Source organism: Sus scrofa, chromosome 13 (assembly GCF_000003025.6).
Source record: "Sus scrofa isolate TJ Tabasco breed Duroc chromosome 13, Sscrofa11.1, whole genome shotgun sequence".
Taxonomy (NCBI): Eukaryota; Metazoa; Chordata; class Mammalia; order Artiodactyla; family Suidae; genus Sus; species Sus scrofa.
The window spans coordinates 159091455-159114642 of NC_010455.5; the positions used below are offsets into that span (position 1 = coordinate 159091455).

Consider the following 23188-nt stretch of genomic DNA (forward strand, 5'->3'; position numbering starts at 1 on the left):
AAAACATTAATCAAGGAAATTAACAAAGATGTAAAGAAATGGAAGCATATTCCATGCTCCTGCGTTGGAAAAATTAATATGGTAAAAATGGCCACACTACCCAAAGCAATCTACAGAGTCAATGCAATCCCTATCAAATTACCCAGGACACTTTTCACAGAACTAGAACAAACAATCCAAACATTTCTATGGACCCACAAAAGACCCAGAATTGCCAAAGCAATCCTGAGAAACAAAAACCAAGCAGGAGGCATAACTCTCCCAGACTTCAGGCAATATTACAAAGCCACAGTCATCAAGACAGTGTGTACTGGTACCAAAACAGACAGACAGACCAATGGAACAGAATAGAGAACCCAGAAATAAACCCTGATACCTATAGTCAATTCGTCTTTGACAAAGGAGGCAAGAACATCAAATGGGAAAAAGACAGTCTTTCAGCAAGCATTGCTGGGAAACCTGACAGCTGCATGCAAATCAATGAAACTAGAACGCAACACCCTCACACCATGTATGAAAATAAACTCAAAATGGCTGAAAGACTTAAATATAAGTCAAGACACCATCAAACTCCTGGAAGAGAACATAGGTAAAACATTCTCTGACATTAACGTTACGAATATCTTCTCAGGTCAGTCTCTCAAAGCAACAGAAATTAGAGCAAAAATAAACCAATGGGACCTAATCAAACTGACAAGCATTTGCACAGCAAAGGAAACCAAGAAGTAAACAAAAAGACAACTTACAGAATGGGAGAAAATAGTTTCAAATGATGCAACTGACAAGGGCTTAATCTCTAGAATATACAAGCAACTTACACAACTCAACAGCAAAAAAGCCAACAACCCAATGGAAAAATGGGCAAAAGTCCTGAATAGACATTTCTCCAAAGAAGATATACAGATGGCCAACAAGCATATGAAAAAATGCTCAACATCACTGATTATTAGAGAAATGCAAATCAAAACCACTATGAGGTACCTACCACCTCACACCAGTCAAAATGGCCATCATAAATAAGTCTGCAAATAACAAATGCTGGAGGGAGTATGGAGAAAAGGGAACCCTCTTGCACTGTTGGTGGGAATGTAAGCTGGTACTGCCACAATGGAGTAGAGTATGGAGGTATCTTAGAAAACTATACATAGAACTACCATATGACCCAGCAACCCCACTCTTGGGCATATATCCGGATGAAACTCTACTGAAAAAAGACATACAGGAGTTCCCGTCATGGCTTAGTGGTTAACGAATCCGACTAGGAACCATGGGGTTGTGGGTTTGATCCCTGGCCTTGCTCAGTGGGTTAAGGATCCGGCATTGCCATGAGCTGTGGTGTGGGTCGCAGATGTGGCTCAGATCCCGCATTGCTGTGGCTCTGGCGAGGGCCAGCAGCTGCAGCTCTGATTAGACCCCTAGCCTGGGAACCTCCATGTGCCACAGGTGCGGCCCTAGAAAAGGCAAAAAAAAAAAAAAAAAAAAAAAAAAAAAAAAGACATACACCTGCATGTTCATTGCAGCACTATTCACAATAGCCAAAACATGGAATCAACCTAAATGTCCACTGATAGGTGATTGGATTAGGAAGATGTGGTATATATACACAATGGAATACTACTCAGCCATAAAGAAGAACAAAATAATGCCATTTGCAGCAACATGGATGGAACTAGAGACTCTCATACTGAGTGAGGTAAGTCAGAAAGAGAAAGACAAATACAATATGATATCACTTATATCTGGAATCTAATATAAGGCACAGATGAACCTTTCCACAGAAAAGAAAATCATGGACTTGGAAAACAGACTTGTGGTTGCCAAGGGGAAGGGGGAGGGAGTGGGTGGTTGGGGAGCTTGGGGTTAATAGATACAAACTTTTGCTTTTTGAATGGATTAGCCATGAGATCATGCTGTGTAGCACTGGGAACTATGTCTAGTCACTTATGATGGAGCATGATAATGTGCGAAAATAGAATGTATACATGTATGTGTAACTGGGTCGCCATGCTGTATAGTAGAAAAAAAAATTGTGTTGGGGAAATAACAGTTAAAAAAAACTCACAACACCAGAAATAATAAATACAAGAAAAGCTAAAATTAATTCCCTTTATTCATACTTGGCATAGTTTTTGCATCCTATGTTTTCCACTAACAAGACTACCATGAACATTTTCCTAAATAACTAACTACTCCTCTACACCATCATTTTTAAGTATATGAATACTACTGTGTCATAGAGATGTAATTTATTTAACAAATTCCCTATTGTAGGAGTTTCGATTCTTTCTACTTTTTCAGTTTTCTAAAGAACACTATGATGAATAGCTTCATATTACAGTTAATTTTTATAACCTTCCTGATTGTTGCCTTAGAAAAATCCTTAGATGTGGAATTGCTGGGTCAAAAGTTATAAAACTTTTATGGATTTTGAAAACTGTTAGTTAAACTGCATTCTATAAAACAGCCCTATTTATACTATTATTAGTGATGAAGGAGAGAACTGATTTCTTACTTTGTAACTTTGCCTTGAACTAAGTCTTGAATCTGACCTTATATAAAATATGGTATGATGTTAAAAATTATGTAAAGTGAATGTTTGTAACCTGAATCAGACTTCCACAATGAATTTGGGCTTTGGTATGTATTTATGTATGTATGTATTTGTCTTTTTAGGGCCAAACCCATGGCATATGGAGGTTCCCAGGCTAGGGGTCAAATCAGAGCTGTAGCTGCCAGCCTATACCACAGCCACAACATTTCAGGATCCAAGCTGCGTCTGCCACAGCTCACCACAGTGCCAGATCCTTAACCCACTGAGCAAGGCCGGGATTGAATCTGCATCCTCATGGATGCTAGTCAGATTTGTTTCTGCTGAGCCACGACAGGAACTCCCTGGGCTTTGGTTTTAGATACGTGTTAGTTACTATTTACGAAAAAAAATTCTAACATATCATCAAAAACATACCTAACATTTTCTTGAAAGAATATTTTGCCATTGTTGATATAATTTCAGCATATTTCCTTTTTCCCATCAAATTCAGATTTTGCTACCATCATTAGCCTTCCAAAACTGTTCCTCTTTCTCTAAAAGGCTTGAAACCTCCTCCCTTGGTATAACTGCACACAAGCCTCAAAGTCCTAATTCAGGATCCTGGCTCACCTTTCCTATCACATGACGAATTCAGCAATAGTTTGTAATGCTTATAGTACTAGCCTTACATAGACAAATCTGATTTGTTAATACAGTGGAATCCAAAGTTCACTTTGTGAAATTCCCCCTTTAATAATTTAGTTGGTTAGGAGAAAATGAGAATTCTATACCAATTTCACCTATTTAACTCAATTTCTACTTACCAACTCTCACTTCCTCACCTATCTTCCCTATTTACCATGCATAATACATTTACGCCCATAGCATTTATTTCTATGACTTTCCCAATGACAGCATGAAATTTCTGAGATGCCTGGTGAACAGGTAATTTATATCTTCAGAAGATGTTTCAGAAGAAACATATTTGCAGGATTTATGAGGCTATGTGTTTTGTTTTGTTTTTTTTCAAAATAAGGAATTTCTACCTCACAGTTTGTCGCTTTGTATTATACATTTTTGTTCTGAGTATATATGACACTCAAGTCACTTCACACCATAACAAATACTGGAATAACTACTAGGTAAAGAAAAAATGTGGAAAAAAAAAGAATCACACGTAGCCATCATGACACTGTTTAGTAAACACTACCTTCAAAGATAACAGGAGTTCCTGCTGTGGCTCAGCAGTAATGAACCCGACTAGTATCCATGAGGATGCAGGTTCGATCCCTAGCCTCACTCAGTGGGTTAAGGATCCAGTGTTGCCATGAGCTGTAGTGTAGGTCACAGACGTGGCTCAGATCCTGCATTGCTGTGGCTGTGGCGTAGGCTGGCAGCTACAGCTCCAATTTGACCTCTAGCCTGGAAACTTCCATATGCTGTGAGTGTAGCCCTAAAGAGACAAAAAAAAAAAAAAAAAAAAAAATATCAGAGAGATCTCAAAATCCAATACTTACCAGTAATGGCAATAGTGAGGACCAAATATAAGTGGCAATTAAAAAGACTATTTTCTTGTGGGACTCACCTGCCATTTGCTTTGCATTGAATTACTTTTTACTCTAAACAGATTTGTCAATTAATCGAAACTCCTAATAATCTATTAAACAACACTCCAGCTGTTCTATAGCCATACTTTTCACACATGATAGCATTAAACCATCAAGACAGCATTTAGGTTAAATGAATGTTCTTTTAATGTGTTTATTTGTGGAGACATAGATAGCATCTTGTGGCATCCTATTGCAGAAAAATTCAGTGGCTCACTCTCACCATTCCTTTGAAAAATAAGACTGTTATCAATAAACAAAATAAGAGACACATAATAACAAAAATGTTGGAAGGAAATAAAAATCACTCCTCAATTTTCATTTGTGTTGAAATCTAAGTGAGACAAGCTTCAATAACAACAAAGCAGAGCAAATCAGATAAAACTTCTGTGTATATTTCTGAAATATACTGAAAAACCTCTGTAAAAACCTCTAAAAATTTACTGTAAGCATGTGCCAGCAATTCATAAAAGAGAACTTCTACCTTTTAAAAAAAAGGTGGCTGTAAACTATTTCATTTTAGTGATGCAATTCATTTGGCTAGGCTCTATGTATGGGCTCTTAGATTGGATTCTTTTTTTCTTTTATTTGCTATTAAACATTGCAAATCCATTGTTCAGTGAATTGACGCTCAATAACTTCAGATGAATCTTTTCTTCTTTTTTTTAAAAAACTGCACCTACGGAATATGGAAGCTCCCAGGCCAGGTGGCTCAAACTCAGGCCTCTGCAGTGACCTGAGCTTTTACAGTTGGATTCTTAACCTACTGTGCCACAGTAGGAATTTCCAGATGCATCTTATATCTAACTTTTAAAAAACAGGTTACTCGTGTAACTTTAGGTTTTTTGGTTTTTCGCATAATGAGAAACTAAAACCCACAAGAAAAGCAGCCTTTGTGCCAGACCCTAAAGACAACACAGAAGACTGTAGTGGGGATAAAGGAAGAGGACAGCACTGAGATAACACTTCCATGGGTACATGGCCCATCCATGTACTTGTGAGCACTTCCCCCAAGAGGTCTTCAGAGCATCTAGCAGAACAGAGCTGTAACAGCTACAGAAGCAGAGATTTTATCCAAGAGTGGCAGCTCCCGCAGTTCACATGAAATTTATACCTGTCTGCAGTAGTCACCTGATGAAGTGAACAAAGTGACCCTAGAAGAATCAAAGATAACAGAATTTTAAAAGCAAAGCCTACATATACCTTCTTTATGCACCCCCCCCATACAACTGATGCTATTTATTTGGACAGGGGACTGTCATTGAGGGGAAGAGAACATGATTGATGAACTCCAAATTTTCTGGGGAATCATAAACAAAGTAAAATAAAAGGTAAAACTATTATGAACCTGTGAGCCACTATCTATAGCCATTTTCTTCTTTCAGAGAAAATGATATTTTTTTCCTTTCTAAACTACTCTAAGTTTTATAATAAGACTATAAATCTCTGGGAGTTCCCGTCGTGGCTTAGCAGTTAACGAACCCGACTAGCATCCATGAGGATGTGGTTCTATCACTGGCCTCGCTCAGTGGGTTAAGGATCCGGCATTGCTGTGAGCTGTGGTACTGTGAGCTGTGGTATAGGCTGGTGTCTTCAGCTCAGATTGGACCCCTAGCTGGGAACCTCCATATGCCTCTAGTGCCACCCTAAAAAAGCAAAAAAGAAACCTGAGTCCACTAGCAGTTACTCTCCATTTTCCCTCCCCACAAGCCAGAAACAATTAATTTGCTTTTTGTCTCTTATGGATTTGCCTATTCTGGACATTTCATATTAATGGAATCATATATAATATGCAGCCTTTTGAATCTGACTTCTTTCACTTAGCGTGTTTTCAAGGTTCATCAATGTTGTAGCATATATCAACCCTTCATTCTTTTTTATGGCTTAACAAAACGGAACGGGTCCATATGGATATAACTTAACTAATCTAAGTGATCATAAAACTATTAACGATAATAAATATTTCTCATGAGGTATAGGTTAAAAGTTTTCTGAAAATTTTATAAGGAAGGCTTTTTAATGCTAGATCACACTCAGGAACCAAAGGGTAAAGACTTGAGTTAATGGGGATATCCAAAGGGAAACAACCAAAGGCAAATGATTATTTGCTAGGCTGTGGTGGGGGGAGAAAGTATTTTTGTTTTTATATGGGGAAAAAAGGGGGGAAACATGGATATCTATCATCTATTCATTCACTCATCTGACATTCATTTAACCTAACACAATGCATGGAACTAGGAAAAAAGTAAAGAATAAGATATGGATCCTGTCTTTGGGGCTCCAGTAGTAAACATAAGTAGGATGAGGTAATTAATTGTGGGTTGCAATGAAAGCATATATGTAGTGCTCAGGGATCCCAATTGAGGGATGCATTAGTTCTGCGTGGAGGAAATAGGAAGGCATTCCTGCAGGGAGCAATTAGCTTGAAGGCTGAGTACACTTTAACAGGCAGAGAAGAGGGGAAAGGGTATTCCAGGCAGAAAAGTATACCTCCAGGTACAAAGGAATGAAGAAGAGGAATTTGTGGAATTAAGTCTTTGTTGAGGATAAGCAGTTTAGGGCCAGGATGTACAGGACCCTGCGTGCCATTACCCCAGGATTTCCCTTTATTCTGAGCCCAAGAGAAATTTGTCATGCAGAAAAATCTCAACTTGCCATGGGTGATTTGTCAGAAAACCTATAGCATACACAAAGCTCTGTGTTAGGTATATTCAGTGTCAACTTTGGAAAGAACATAATGATAATAATAATATAAAAGCACTACCCATAAAATTACTATTATAAGTCAAACACCAAAGAGGGCAAGGCTTTTCAGAAATGCATTTCATGTTACCCACTACTATATAACTTCTTGATAAAGATGGACTCACAGCAAAATGGGATTGGAGAAGTACATGCTCGTTTAGCTAAAGAAAATGGAAAAATAAATCTCATCCCATCCTAAATCCTAGAAAAGGAGATGTGGGTGTGTAATATGCTACCTAAGTCTTTTGCCTGGCTTAAAATTGGCTAATTATAGCAACATGTGAATAAACAGCACAGAGATATAACTAACTGGAAAGGAGAAAGGAACAGGAGTATCTATTTATTTTGACCATACCTTGAGCTCTGCCAAGAGAATAGTCCAACCTCCATCCCTTCATCCTTGAAAAGAGAGCTACTTAGCTTAGAGAATATCACTGTCTTTAGCCATCTTTTAAGTTTGGTCCCAGTTTTGTTGAGCAAACTTGATTTAAAAAAGAAACAGGGAGTTCCCGTCGTGGCTCAGTGGTTAACGAATCCGACTAGGAACCATGAGGTTGCAGGTTCGATCCCTGGCCTTGCTCAGTGGGTTAAGGATCTGGTGTTGCTGTGAGCTGTGGTATAGGTCGCAGAAGTGGCTTGGATCCCACGTTGCTGTGGCTCTGGTGTAGGCTGGCAGCTACAGCTCCAATTCAACCCCAGCCTGGGAACCTCCATGTGCTGCGGGAGCAGCCTTAGAAAAGGCAAAAATACAAAAATAAATAAATAAATAAATAAAAATTTAAAAGATAATAAAATAAAAAAGAAACAACTTGAGTTCTGAGCTGATGTTTCCATCTGCAAAATGGGCAGAAAATAGTTTTCCTACCTACTACCTTCCACAAGGGCTGAGAAAAATATGGGCAACTATTTGTGCAAAGAATTTGAGATCCATGTGTCAAAAATCAAATACAAACCAAGTGAAAGGTTTATATCTGAGGATATTCTGAATTAAAGAGCATTACTTTCATCAGCCCAAGGGCTAACTACTATTTCCCAGGTTACCTTTAAAAATCACTTATTTTAAGAGTGGCAAGGAGATACTGGATACAGTGGTATGCCTATGCCACCTCACCCAGCACCTAACAACTGTGAAGATGTGTTTATTCTGAAAGCTCTTAGTGATAGGAAGATTTATTAGAGAAATGAAATACTTTACCTCTAAAAGCTCAAAGAATCCTGTTTTTGTTGCATTACTCTCACCAGGAGAATTCTGAATGTGTTTGCATTCTATCAGTTGACTGAGTCAGCCTGTCCCAAACCGGTTTTCTAACTAGAAAACTGAGAAGTTTGATGATGACACATTCAGGTAAACATGCTCACTGGATGAAGTTATTTAAATTTTAAAGCCTTTTTAATCCTCTCTAAACCTCTGAAATCCATATAGGTTTTCAGACAAGACTTAAGTTCATATGAGTCAAAGAGCAGAAATTATATATAAACCAATTCTATTAAGAATTCCATAGGTTCTGGATAACTAAGAATGTCTAATACTTGAAAGAGCAATGAGGGTAATCTGATCCCCAAATGAAACATTTAACTGTTAATGAATCAATATTATTTCTAATTAAAATTTCAGCTCTAAATACGCATCTTACCCTAAGAACTAAAATTTCTCATCAGATGACGACAGCTCTTTGCTGACAGTGATAAATGAACTCTGGCTGAGAAGGGTTCACTAAAGTGGAAGAGTTGTAGACTATGACTCTCATCACCTACTATCCAGGCAATCTGAGAATTCAATAGGCAATCCAATGCAAATGAAACCAAAATGTGGTAAAATATAAGTCAAAGTTACCTAAATTAACTGGAATGGATAGCAACAGTGTTATTTTAAGAGTTACTAAAATTTGCTGTGTGATGGACTTTTTCATCTATTTAAATGAAAGGCATATAACACATGAGCCAGGTGCAGAGAGGACTGATTATAAAGCTATACATGGATTTATGGATTTTTTTTTTCTTTAACCACATGGAGGTTCGGCAACTCTAACTCTGTGTTCTTTAACAGAATATTCTTCTTTTAACACCCAATTCTTTTTTTTTTTTTTTTTTTTTGTATTTTTAGGGCTGCACCTGCAGCATATGGAGGTTCCCAGGCTAGGGGTCTAATCGGAGCTGTAGCTCCAGTCTACACCACAGTCACAGCAACGCCAGATCTGAGCTGCGTGTGCGAGCTACACCACGGCAATGCCAGATCCTCAACCCACTGAGTAAGCCCAGGATTCGAACCTGCAACCTCATGGTTCCAACCTTCAACCTCATGGTTCCTAGTTGGATTTGTTTCTGCCGCACCATGACGGAAACTCCTTAACACCCTATTCTTACCCACAGCATTATTTTTTTATGCACAGAAGATTCTTCAAAGGAACCCACCCACTCTCTTGCTCTGGAGAGTTTCTGCTTTACCTAAATAGAAATCTTCTTGCTTCTGCCATGAAAGAGTGCTCCTGTTCCTTAACTTCTCATCACTCATTGTTACCCTTGGGAGTAAAATTATAAACAAATAACCAGGATGCAAGAGAATGGCTCTAAAACCTTTTGATCCTGTGACTCTCACTACTCCTAGTCCCTCCCTCCTGCTCCAAGTGTTCCACATCACTCCTCCATGGATATATGAATAGCACATACCCCAGAACTCACTTTATCTTGTAGGTAGCACCACCAAACCCTAGATCAGATTACCTCTGTCCCATCTGTTGATATTGGACCAGATACAGAATTATACAGAGACCAGATTTTGAAAAAGGTAGCTCTCTGCATTTCCCTTACCCACAGCCTTAACTCTGAGCTCCTAAATTTTGATACATTAACTATTAGTTACTATTAGTTGAGTAAGTAGTGCTTCAGTAGAACATTCAGTTCTTAAGCAATCCAGGAAGGCATTTCTTTGTAATATTTTCTTACACACACCACACACACACACTCTCACAAACAGTCCCTCAATAATTTAAAAAAAAAGCACAGAGTAGCTAATTGATTAATTGTCTATGAAGAGGAAGTAAGGTCAAAGTAATACCATAAAGACCTTAATTAAACCCCTGAAACTAAGAACTTCATTAGCAGAAAGACAACACACACCCACATACACCATGAATCCTTTTTCTTTTTTTATTTTATTTTTTTTTATTTATTTATTTATTTATTTATTTATTTATTTAGTCTTTTTGCTGTTTCTTTGGGCCGCTCCCACGGCATATGGAGGTTCCCAGGCTAGGGGTCCAATCGGAGCTGTAGCCACTGGCCTACACCAGAGCCACAGCAACGCGGGATCCGAGCCGCGTCTGCAACCTACACCACAGCTCACGGCAACGCCGGATCCTTAACCCACTGAGCAAGGGCAGGGACCGAACCTGCAACCTCATGGTTCCTAGTCGGATTCATTAACCACTACGCCACGACGGGAACTCCTGAATCCTTTTTCTTTTCTTTTCTTTTTTTTTTTTTTTTTTTTTTTTTTTTTGTGGAGACGATGGATTTTATTTCGTACATTTTACATGCAATACAAAGAAAAATTATTTATAAAAAATTTGATAATTAGTGATAATATTAATAGTAGCAAGAATGGTTGTATTTTACTGAATGTTCACCATCAAACACTGTGCTAAGCATATGAGGTAGATTATCTCATATAATGCTTATATAATCTTTCAAAATAGATACTGTTATTGTCCACATCATATTCAGATATCAACTGAAGCTTCAGAACATTACCTAACTTCCCTGAAGTAACACTGCTGTAGTTGTAGAGAAGAATTAGAACTCAGCTCTACCTGGTTCCTGAACCTGAGCTCTTAACTCTTCTGTCAGTTATTCCCCAAATTAAGTACGTAATCATCAGAGTTGCCCATGGAATTATTTAAAAGTACAGATTTCCGGGCCCAAACCCAAATATCCTGAATCAGATCCTCCAACTGTGGCATTAGGAGATAGGAACAAAATGACATCTCAAATGTGGTTTAAATGTTCTTTTAAGATGCCAAGATAGCCTGAGTAAAGTCAGTTGTCACATAGTTGTCTACATCAAATCATCAGCTTTGAATAGAAAATAGCATCTCTTTTACCAAGTGGACCTTTTCTCACTATACAGCAGTCAGAAAGATCTTGTTTGCTGAAGTCAAATGAGGTCATGGTCACACTATGTCAGCAACTAGCATCAGGATAACCAGCTGTACAGGCTGTCTTATGGAAGGTGAAAGTGATACAGCAAAGCAAATGTGCTGATTCAGGACTGCTGAGTCAGAACCTCACTAAAGAGAAGGTACAGAACCAATGTGAAGAGAGAGCTTAAGTTCCCAGCTAGGCTATACTCATTACATGACCAGATCAACATTTCTTAATATTAAATATATAGTTTCAGCTCCTGAAAAATTCACTTATTATCTAGTTTATTTAGGCACTTTTTTCAGAATACTTTCTGAGTGTCTACTACGTGCAAGGCACTAGACCAAAAAAGTGATCCCTGTCCTTAGGAGCAGAAAAGCATGTGGGTGGTAGAAGAAGAGGTGAACACTAATTAGGGGGATAGGATTAGGCTTCATGGAAAAGCAGCATTTGAACTATCTTTATTATTTAAATATTTTTAAATAATTAAAACTTTTATTTAAATAAGCTTAAATGAGCTCTGCTCCACAAGGTCAGTATTGTCTGCATCTACATAATCAAAGCTGAAATTCTACTGTGCCTCCCTTACAGAGCATGGGGGGATGAAGAGGGTGGGAAAGAAGGGTACATGAAAATACAAGAAAGGGCTCATGAAGATACATGAAAATACAAGAAAGGTCTCATGAAGATACATGAAAAGTATCTACTGTCAAGCTGGAGATGACCATCTCATCACATTCCACTGATCCAATCCAAACTTACATAACCACTTCTCAATTCAAGGAAAGCTACGAATGTCTGCCTGGGCACTCATACATGACTTGGAGGGAAAAAAACAATTGATGTTTTAAAAGATAACTAACAAGTCTGCCACAATATTAGCAGAAACCACTTAACTTCTCTGTGCTTCAGTTTATATTCATGATCTTGAAGAGTGTAAAGATTTCTTGAAAAGGACACAAGAGCACCAATCATAAAAGATTAATTCATCTTTGTTAAAATTAATAACTTGTTAATCAAAATGCAATAATAATCAGATGAAAAGCCACAGATTGGGAGAAGATATCTGCATATGTATAACCAACAAAAGACTAACATCCAGAATATATAAAGAAGTCTTACAAATTCATTTAAAAAAAAAAAAGACTGCCAACCCAATATAAAAAAGGAAAAGACTTGGAGTTTTCTCATCATGGCTCAGCAGAAACAAACCCAACTAGTATCCATGAGGACTTGGGTTCGATCCCTGGCCTCACTCAGTGGGTTAAGGATCCAGTGTTGCCGTGAGCTGTGGTGTAGGTCACAGACATGGCTTGGATCTGGCATTGCTGTGGCTGCGGTGTAGGCCAGCAGCTGCAACTCCAATTCGACCTCTAGCCTGGGAGCCTCCATATGCGGCGGGTTCGGCCCTAAAAAGACAAAAATGAGAAAAAGAAAAAGCATGTGAAAAGGGAGTACAACATTATTAACCATGAGGGAAATGCAAATTAAAACTATAATGATACCAACCACTATAGAACTACCAGCCTTTAATTATGGCTAAGGTTAAAAGGACAAAATCAAGTACTGATGAAGCAGAGCAACTGGAACTTGCATACTTCTGGTGGCAATACAAATTCTATTTATATGAAATTAAATTTCCATTTAAATGAGAGTCCATTTGAATAAAGTTCAAAACAGCAAAATTAAACTACCATAAGAGAGGTAAAAATTATGGTTATCTCTTGGGAAGGCGACATGAACTGAAGGTGGCATGAACTGAAGGTGGCATGAATATTTGCAGAGTCAAATATTCTTCATCTTGAAGTCTGGACAGAGTTTACACAGGTACATACAAACATAACAACTCATCAATCTATGCCTTTAATATTTGGGTACATTGACACATATAAATTATTATACCTCAGTAAAAGATAAAAATGGAAAAGCAGTGCTTTTAAGTTGTGAAATTAGGTATGCTATACATTCTGAAGATCCAAGAGATAGAAATGACTGAACTCAGCAACTCTTATGAGCCCTGGTGATGAGAAGATTGGTCCTAATAACAGCAATTTGGAGAGACAGATGAGTTTGGCTTTGGAATGCTGTGCTTGAGAAACTGAAGAGATATCTAGGAGCAATGGCACTCATGGGACCAGACAGAACTCAGGCAAGAAGTGGCCAAAGATAGAGGTTTGAGAGTTCTAGCACAGAAGAATAAGTTGAGCCAGTAGCAAGTAGTATGGAAAGCAAAGGGCTAGAATGTTCCAGCAAATGCCTGCAGAGGTTAAGGAAAGGGGAATAAGCTAGCAAGGAAGGTAGTAAAGAAGCAATCTATGATATAGAAAGAGAATTTAAAGAGCCTAGTGTCTTAGAAGCCAAAAGGAGAATTTCAAGAAGTGGGGAGGTAGCTAAGGATGTTAACTGCTTAGAGAAGTAGCAAAAAACAAAGTTTGTTGGATCTGATGATGAAGTCACCCATAACCTCTGAGAGAATTAATTTCATCAGAATAGTAGGTGCTGAAACTAGATCTGAAGGAACCAAAGAGTGTGGTGAGGATGCAGACACACTGAGTGTAGCTGATATTCTTTCAAGAAGTTCACTAGAGATGGGAATGGAAGAGAGAGACTGCTTACTTGTAGGAATAGTGAAATTGAAGGAAAAGGGCCAACTAAGACTGAAAAATACTGGAACTCTCGAAGACTAGTAGAGCCAAGTCCTGGAGGAGACAAATGGGCATGGGAGACAAGAAGTATCACAACAGACAGAGGGAGAATTAAAATTAAAAGCACAAATCTCAGGCTGGCTGAGAAACGAGAAGCAGTCATAAAGAACAGGAAAACAACTGCAAAAGAAAGTATGAAAACTTCTAAGCTTCCTAGGTATGGAATAGGAAGATGTCAAGATAACAAAAATTAGTGTTTAAAAGGCTCTTTGACCTCATTTTAATGGACTATCCTATTTTGAAGGAATATGTTAAATATATTTTTAAAGGTCTATTTTAATTTGGTCATTCAAAAATATCAGTACCAAAAAACTGCCTTGATAGAAACGAAATAAATCTTTACAAGTTCTACTACTTAAAGTGGCTATAAATACTTGATTGGAAAGCAACGATCTTCTCTTCCTACTGAAATATCTATTCCAAGATTAGGAACAAAAATACTAGCAAATGATGGAAATAACAAAATAAGCACATTCTAATGGTTAAACAGTCTGGTCTCAGGTCCTTACAGACCTTTCTTTACAGTGAGAATAAAAACCACACACTTATCATTAAGAGCAACAATAACAAAAACATTCATCATATTCACTGCTCCCAGAAATGCAAAATCTGAAAACTGGGCAACTCAAGCCAGGTAAACAGATTAAAGCCCACTCAGATTCTGAAGTAGGAGCATTTGCTTAGAAAAATAAGATGCATATCTCAATAGTTACTTTTCCTGGCCAAAGATCTTGCTTAACTCGATTAGCTTGGGCTTGATTCTATTAGTTGAAGCCATGCTTTTCTATTACCAAATGAAGAGTTTTTCATTTAGGACAAATTAGTACAAGCAAATGACGCAGCAGGAATAAGAGCTTTACCATTATTTCACTATTTCAGTATGGGATATAGTGGTATAGTTTTCTGTGAGAAGCATCTTGTAAGAACAGAAACAAATACTTTGTTGGGTCAGGTCGCTGATCCAACCAGCCCAGGATCCCTGTCTGACAGTAGCTGTCAAAGAAGCCTGTAGAAGCCTGTGGAGATGCAACCTTAAAAGATGAATTACTCTTAATAACCAATTTGCCAATTTTGGATTTCATCTATAAATAATTGTTCTAATTTTTTTTTTTTTTAAACCTACTCAACCAGTATGGGAAACAGTTTAAAACAAGCAGGTCACACACACACACACACGTGGCTTACTATATATGCCAGCTGGTGTTTTAAGTGCTTTCACTTAATCTTTAATTCTCATACAGCCTTATGAGATAGGTACTAATAATTAGTAGCATTTTACAAATGAAGAAAAAACTGAAGGCTGGGAAAACGAGGCACCTAAAGACAGAGTTAGAAATGGACAGGGAAGTGAACTGAGCCCAATCCAGCAGTTTGACCATCTGTTGATATTCTTTCTTTCTTTCCTTTTCTTTTTTTTTCTTTTCTTTTTTCTTTTTAGGGCCACCATGGAGGCATATGGAGATTCCCTGGCTAGGGGATGAATTGGAGCTGTAACCACCAGCATATACCACAGCCACTATTGTATACACTACTATGTCAGATTCAAGCCGTGTCTACAACCCTCACCATAGCTCACAGCAACGCCGGATCCTTAACCCTTTGAGTGAGGGCAGGAACTGAACCTGTGTCCTCATGTGTGCTAGTCAGATTTGTTTCCCCTGAGCCATGACAGGAATTCCCATCTGTCGATATTCTTATTCATGAGGTCACACTGCTTCTAGTGCATTGCTCTTTGAGTAAAGGCATTTCCTTCAAAACTCCATTTCTAACAATTCTAGGTTTGGGTGAACAAATGTGTTTGCCCTGCTACACTGCTTATTTATAATTTTACACATTTTATTAGTATCCTTTTTTTTCCAGTTTTATTATGATATAATTGACATACATGTATAAATTTAAGGTGTACAACATAATGATTTGACTTACAGAAATCATGAAATGATTATCACAGTAAGTTTAGTGAACATCCATCATCTCATATAAACATAACATTAAATAAGTAGAAAAAAATTTTTTCCTGTGATAAGAACTCTCAGGATTTACTCTTTTAACAACTTTTATATGTAACATACAGCAGTGCTAATTATCATGTTGTATGTTACATCCCTAGTACTGTACTTATAACTGAAAGTTTTGTACCTTTTAACTCCCTTCACTCAATTCCCCTCCTCCTATCCCTGCCTCTGGTAACCACAAATCTAATCTCTTTTTCTACAGATTTGTTTGTTTGTTTTTAAAGTATAACTGACCTACAATACTATGTTAGGTCCTGGTGCACAACTCAGTGAATCTATATTTCTATATATTTTAAATGGCCACCATTGTAAGTCTAATTGTCATCTGTCACCCTACAAAGATATTATATAATCATTGATTATATTCCCCCACACTATACATTCTGTACCTGTGACTTTTATTTTGTAACTGCAAGCTTTACATCTGAATTCCCCTCACTCATCTTATGTATTTCTTTCCTCCCCCACCTCCCTCCCCTCTTTTCATTTTCTGTATCTATAACTGTTTCTGTTTAGTTATGTTTGTTCATTTCTTGTTTTTTTAGATTCCACATATAAGTGAAATCATACAGTATTTATCTTTCTCTGACTTATTTTACTTAGCATAATACCTTCTAAGTCCATCTATGCTGTCAAAAATGGCAAGACTTCATTCTTTTTATGGCTGAGTAATATTCCATTATGTGTATATACCACATCTTCTTTACCAATTCATCTACTGATTAGTACTTAGGTTGCTTACATTATGTTGGCTATCATAAATAAGGCTGCAATTTACATATATGAGTACACTTAGCTTACCCTTTTTCTTAGGATAAATAATGAGGAATGGAATTGCCATATCAAATGCAAGTTTATATTTTGTTTGCACTTATGTGAAACCTCCAACTCTGGTTAAACTCTTTTTCACAACAAGTAACTAGAATGGCAGAACATATAGCTGGATATTCTATATTTTTAATCAAAAACAAGATCATGCTATTAATTTAGTGTGAATCCCTTCCCATTCTATTGACCTGTTAATCCTTTCTGACTGTCCACTCTTCACACAATTTTCCATTTTAGAATGGGCTAATAGAGAGATACTCTTATGCTTCAATATAATTTCCTTAGGAATGATAGTCTATCACCCTGTTACAGAATCATCCTGAAGGAAATTACTTTTCATTAGCTTTTCCACATCCTCTCATGGAACTGTATCTGAAGAAACTGGTTCTTCTTAGTAAGAATAAGAGTAGAAAGTCTGTTCAACAAGTAGCTACTGAACACTCACACTTTCCTAGGTACTGAGTGTGCTACTAACTGTCATGAGTAACACCATACTTTGGTTATCAGGACTATGTCCCCAAATATCTATTCAAAAAAGATCACATGGTACCAAGAATGTCTTAGTTATTAATACTGAGTCAATTATACTGATGAAAATGTTTCTTAAAAATGTCTAATACTGTAAATATCCTCATTACTTAGGAGGTTTGTGAAAGGAAGCCAATCATTTGAATATTTTGATCATAAAAAATAAAATGAAGTTGGCTTAACACTGAATATTAAAAAACCTCATATAGTATTGGCAGACAGATCACAGGAAATTTATGAAAATGTTTTGTTTATTGGTATCATATATTATCAGCAACACATATATACATACTACATGCAAAACACTACACTGTGCTCTACTGGAGACAAGATATTTGGCATTACTTACACAAAAATTACATAAATCTTTATATAAGTATCTATATCTATCTATCTATCTATCTATCTATCTATCTATCTATCTATCAAACTATTCTTAAGCCTTTTGGAATCTGTGCTATTTATCAACAAGATAATGTAGAGAAAAATACCTTATCTGTTAGGTACATCCTCGCCAGAGTTTAACAAAGAAAAAAAAAAAATCACTTGGCTGAGAGTGGAGTTACACAAACTGTTTATGCAAAAAGACTGAGCTTTGCTTGACTATTTAGCTTTAGAATACACACCACTGATATTTAAGCAGTGTCATAAACTGTGTAGTATCATTGTCAGCGCAAATCACAGGTCTTTATGGGCAGTAAGCTTTCCCAAAGAACATCTGGCTAATAGCCAAGCAAAAGTACATAATTTAAAACACTCAATCAAGTTTCATTCTAAGGCATTTTTGTTTAGTATTTAATAGCTTCTCCAGGGACAGGAAAATTACAAAAGCGCATTGTTTTGACATGAGCTAAAATGAGTCATCGCTCGTCACTACATTTTTGAGGATTTGGCATTAATCTTCTGAGACGATAAACTATAAACATTTGAAATAAATATCAATTTTCTTAAATGGTTTAGTAAAGGCAGCCTACTCTACTCATTGGAATAATAAGCTGGTAACCCTAAAAGAACATACAATCCTATTCGTACTTGTAGCCATTTTGTTTTTTCCAAATGTTTCTGGAACATTTTCAATAGTCATTTAAGACCCCATGACTAAAGTAATTGCTACAGCTTACTTGATTTTTGTTTTTAAGTAACAAGTTAAAAGAATAGTGTATACAATGCAATACCTGGGTCTCTGACACGCCAGGACGCAGGTTCTATCCTCAGCCCCCACAGTGGGTTAAAGGATCTGCATTGCTGCAGCTGTGGCATAGGTCCCAGCTGGGCTCAGAACTGATCCCTGGCCTGGAAACTACATATACCAGAGGGTGGCCAAAAAAGAAAAAAAAAATCCCAATCCCAAAGCACACAATTAAGTTAGACTCTCTTAAGACCCATACTGCACTGGAAGCTCTCCAGGTAATTCCAATGTGCAGCCCAGTTTGAGTTATTAGTGCTTTAAATTTGAATGGGAGAACAGAAAGAAGCAGGGTTAGGCAATCATCAGCACCTTTAGTACTTTATGATTGCTTTGATGAACATTTGGAAAAAAGGTTGGACTAAATAACTGTTAAGAAATTACAGCTTACCTTCACAGAGTTAAGAGTATGGATTCTGTGCCATGAGCTGTGGTGTAGGTTGCAGACGCGGCTCGGATCCAGTGTTGCTGTGGCTCTGGCGTAGGCCGGCGGCTGCAGCTTGGATTCGACCCCTAGCTTGGGAACCTCCATATGCCGTGGGAGTGGCCCAAGAAATAGCAAAAAGACAAAAAAAAAAAAAAAAAAGAGTATGAATTCTGGAGCCAAACTTCCTGGGTTAAAAAAAATCCTCAGACTCAGTTTATCCATCCATTCAATGGGCATAATAGCAATATCACATTATATATAGTATCACATTGCTATAAAGATTAAATGAAGTAATCTATGTAAGTGTAAAGTGTTTAGGACAGTATTTTACCTATAGTAAGCACCAGGTATAATATTAGTTGTTAAATATATATTCTCATTATCACCATCTTTGTTATTCATACCTCATTAACACAGATGAGAGTTAAATGATTTCTCTCAAACCTAAAAGAGTTGAAAGGCTTTGATTTCTAGAATTTAGTCATTATGAATTTTAAGAATGACATCACTGTTTTATGTTAGCATTTTTTCAATTTTTAATTAATTCTATAAATATCCACAGGGCATCTACTATGTGCCAAACATTATAACTTTTCAAAACACTTTCACGCATATTTATATTTATTTCCATCCTAAAATACTGGTTCTGATCTTAGAATAAATAGTTTCAAAGATCCATTACAATCAGAACACCACAGATGGCATCTTAGGAATGCATAAGAAGAGCTACTAGTTGAATACTTGCTATGTATAGATGATTCTCTAAGCACTTACAGGCCATAACTCATTTAAAACTCCCAACAACTCTATGAGGAAGGTACTCTCACTATCCTCATTTATAGATAAGGGAACAGAGACACAGAGAGGTAACCAAATCAATAAATGGAGAACTTAAGATCAAATGCAGAGAGTCTGGCTCCAAAGTCTTGCCCATCATCTTTGCAGTGTTACTGTGCATTGAGGAAAAATGCCCTGGAGGTGAACTATAGTAGAGCCATAGTCAAGATGGAGGTAAGAGTTCAAAATGCCCATCATAATAATTTTAGGAACAGTGCACCTTATATGTTATTCCTCATACTTTATCTTAGAAATATTTTGTTGAAGAATGCAAATAGGGGCTAAGAAACTGCTGGAAAAAAAGGCAACAGCAATAATCACAACAGCTACCACACAGATTTCACAAAAACCTAAAGCCTTTATATATAATAACTTTTAATTATTTTAATTATACAGTCAATATAATTTATGGATGACTTCTTTATACAAAGAATTACCTGGAATATTTCCTTTATGATCTCAAAGTACGTGATTTCCATTTGTAACTCTAGTGTGTTTGTAATGCTCATTAAGGCTAAAAGGATGTATCATGGTAAAAAATTACCAAAACACCTGCAAAGTGTAATAATTTGGTATTGGAAACAAGCAATATGCTTTTGAAAACTATAACCAAATGTTCTGTTCAAAATAAAAATGAACAGACTTTTAAAATGATACAAAGTAAACATCAACAAACACCAGAAACTACTTTCTCTAAAAAGATATTTTTAGATGAAAAGAAATGAGTTCCTGGTTTAAGCCTCTACAGAAATGCACACATAAAATCTCCATCTGATATAACCAAGGCACATCTACTGTAGTTGTCTCTAAGTCCCTAAATAAAAAGAAGGGCCTATTTTCTGTGTATTGAGCCCATCTTAGCTGATTTAAAATGACAACAGAAATATTATTTGTATAATATTAGAAATCATCTAATAATAGAATAACTTGAAATGCACCTAAATTTCTATGAAAGCTTCAGAGTTCATGGAATATATCTCATTTTTGTACCTTATTCTGACATTCTTGTGTAATAGTCCAAGTCACATCAAAATAAAATTACTAAGATAATGTGAAAATGCATATATGTGTTTATGCATGTGTATGCACGTCAAATGTCAATCTGTTAGAAATTTGCCACTATAGAAGAAAAATTTTGTGTAGCTGTTCTTCCTAGGTTTCTATTTTTAAAGAAAGAGATTTTGAAAAGGATGAGACTGGACATAAAGAATCAGAGCAAACATAGCCCTGGGCATTGTGCAATTCCATGTAAAACAATTTATTTGAAATATTATTCATTCCATATACCCACGACATATCTCTAAAAATAACGCTATCTACAATATAGAAATACAGTTTCTGGAGTTCCCGTCGTGGCGCAGTGGTTAACGAATCCGACTAGGAACCATGAGGTTGCGGGTTCAGTCCCTGCCCTTGCTCAGTGGGTTAACGATCCGGCGTTGCTGTGAGCTGTGGTGCAGGTTGCAGATGCGGCTCAGATCCCGTGTTGCTGTGGCTCTGGCCTAGGCCGTAGGCCGGTGGCTGCAGCTCCGTTTCAACCCTTAGCCTGGGAACCTCCATATGCCACGGGAGCGGCTCAAGAAATAGCAAAAAAAAAAAAAAAAAAGAAAGAAATACAGTTTCTTTCTCTAACAACCTTTTAAAAATGACAAAATATGCAATAACAAAAAAACCCCCAATATATCACATCTAAACTCTCAACTAAGCAACCAAAGCTTCTTTTGTTCTTCACACATTCTTTTGAATGTTTCTTTTTTGAGAGTTTGATAATTAAGCCTACTTAGAAATATACATATTTTTTTCTTTCTGGTTACACATGTGGCATGAGGAAGTTCCTAGCCCAGGGAATGAACTCGGGCCACAGCAGCAACCCAAGCCACAGTAGTGACAAAACCAGATCTTAACCCGCTGAGCCACAACTCCTAGAAATGCATTTTGAGGGAATGCAAACCCAGTGTTAAATAATAAATTGGATGTAGGATGTCTTTTATTAATATCTTAGTTCTCAATTAATTATGATGATTAGACACATGGAAAACTTCATTTACTCATGAGCACTAGGATACTTCCATAGTGGTTTGTTTTGCCACATACACTTAAGCAGAAAGCTCTGACACACTATAGGGATGTTTCTTATTGAATTCCCCTATAATCTCCTTCACTTTCCTGGACATCCCCTGTCTGGGCAGATAAGAGAAATGATATGTCAGGAAAAGAGGAAACTAAGTATAATGAGGACAGAGCCTCATTCTTTCCCAGTAGTCTCAGAAATAAACTTTGGTTTTCTACTTTCGCTATTCCACATTTCTCCCCAAATATACATCAGCTCAGTACTCCATCAAAAGGCATCCATTATCTTGGCAATAATGGATTAATAAAGGAGTTCCCGTCGTGGCGCAGTGGTTAACGAATCCGACTTGGAACCATGAGGTTGCGGGTTCCATCCCTGCCCTTGCTCAGTGGGTTAAGGATCTGGCATTGTTGTGAGCTGTGGTGTAGGTTGCAGACATCGCTCAGACCCTATGTTGCTGTGGCTCTGGCGTATGCCGGTGGCTACAGCTCTGATTCGACCCCTAGACTGGGAACCTCCATATGCCGCGGGAGCAGCTCAAGAAAAGACAAAAAATAAACAAACAAACAAAAAAGAATAATGGATTAATAAGTCTTTAGAGAATATAAATGATTCAAGATCTAAAAGAACTATTACAGAAAATTCAAAATTTGGTGTCAAGCAAATGAACAGAAACTAGTTGAGATATAGAAAACCAAACTTTCAGTTGTTCCCTTTTTGCTTTGTTTTGAACTGTATTTATTGCCAAAGCTGCAGAACAGTGGTCAGCAAACTTTCTTTGGTAAAGGACTAGGTAGTAAATATTTTAGGCTTTGTAGCCAGATAGCCTTGTTCCCATATCTCAGTTCTGCTGTTGAAGCAGAAAAGCAGACAATAACATGTAAACAGATGGGTGTGGCTCTGTTCCAATCAAACTTTATGAACATTAAAATTTGAATTTTATATAATGTTTGCATATCATGGAATATTATTCTTATTTTGATATTTTCCAATTATTAAAAAATATAAAAACCAGAGTTAAGGATCTGGTGTTGTCACTGCAGCAACCTGGGTCACTGCTGTGGTGTGGGTTCAGTCCCTGGCCCGAGAACTTCCACATGCTGTGGGCCTGGCCAAAAAAAAGAAAAATTAAAAAAAAATAAAACTGGATTTCTTGTTGTGGCTCAGCAGTAATGAACCTGAGTAGTATCCATGAGGATGCGGGTTCAATCCCTGGCCCTGCTCAGTGGGTTAAAGATTGGCATTGCCATGACCCATGGTGTAGGTCGCAGATGCAGCTCAGATCCCGTGTTGCTGTGGCTATGGCACAGGCCAGTGGCTGAAGTTCTGATTCGACCCCTAGCCTGGGAACTTCCATATGCTGTGGATGCAGCCCTAAAAACAAAACAAACAAGAACAACGACAACGAAACCATTCTTAGCTTGTGGAGGTACAAAAATTGGTAGTGGGCAGGCTATAAAACATGTCTTTTCTCTGCCATGTCCTGCTTTATGATACATGTAAACGTATATAGAAATTTCTGATTACAAATAAAACACTTTGTTTACATTACCTTCTCAGGTAAAGCAT

General features: G+C 37.2%; 2 protein-coding genes across 10 annotated transcripts in view; one reads left to right on the forward strand and one right to left on the reverse strand.

Moving 5' to 3' along the window:
- CMSS1 (cms1 ribosomal small subunit homolog (yeast)) overlaps window positions 1–23188 on the reverse strand; it is a 393374-nt gene that overhangs the window by 292675 nt on the left and 77511 nt on the right. The window contains exon 1 of one of the 6 annotated variants that reach the window (XM_013981145.2): window positions 5252–5267. The exons of the other annotated variants lie outside the window; for them this stretch is intronic. The gene's annotated coding sequence lies outside the window, so the exon portion shown is untranslated. Of the gene's footprint in view, window positions 1–5251; window positions 5268–23188 lie in introns of those variants that run through there. 6 annotated transcript variants of the gene reach the window in all.
- FILIP1L (filamin A interacting protein 1 like) overlaps window positions 1–23188 on the forward strand; it is a 298130-nt gene that overhangs the window by 202093 nt on the left and 72849 nt on the right. The window lies entirely within an intron of this gene.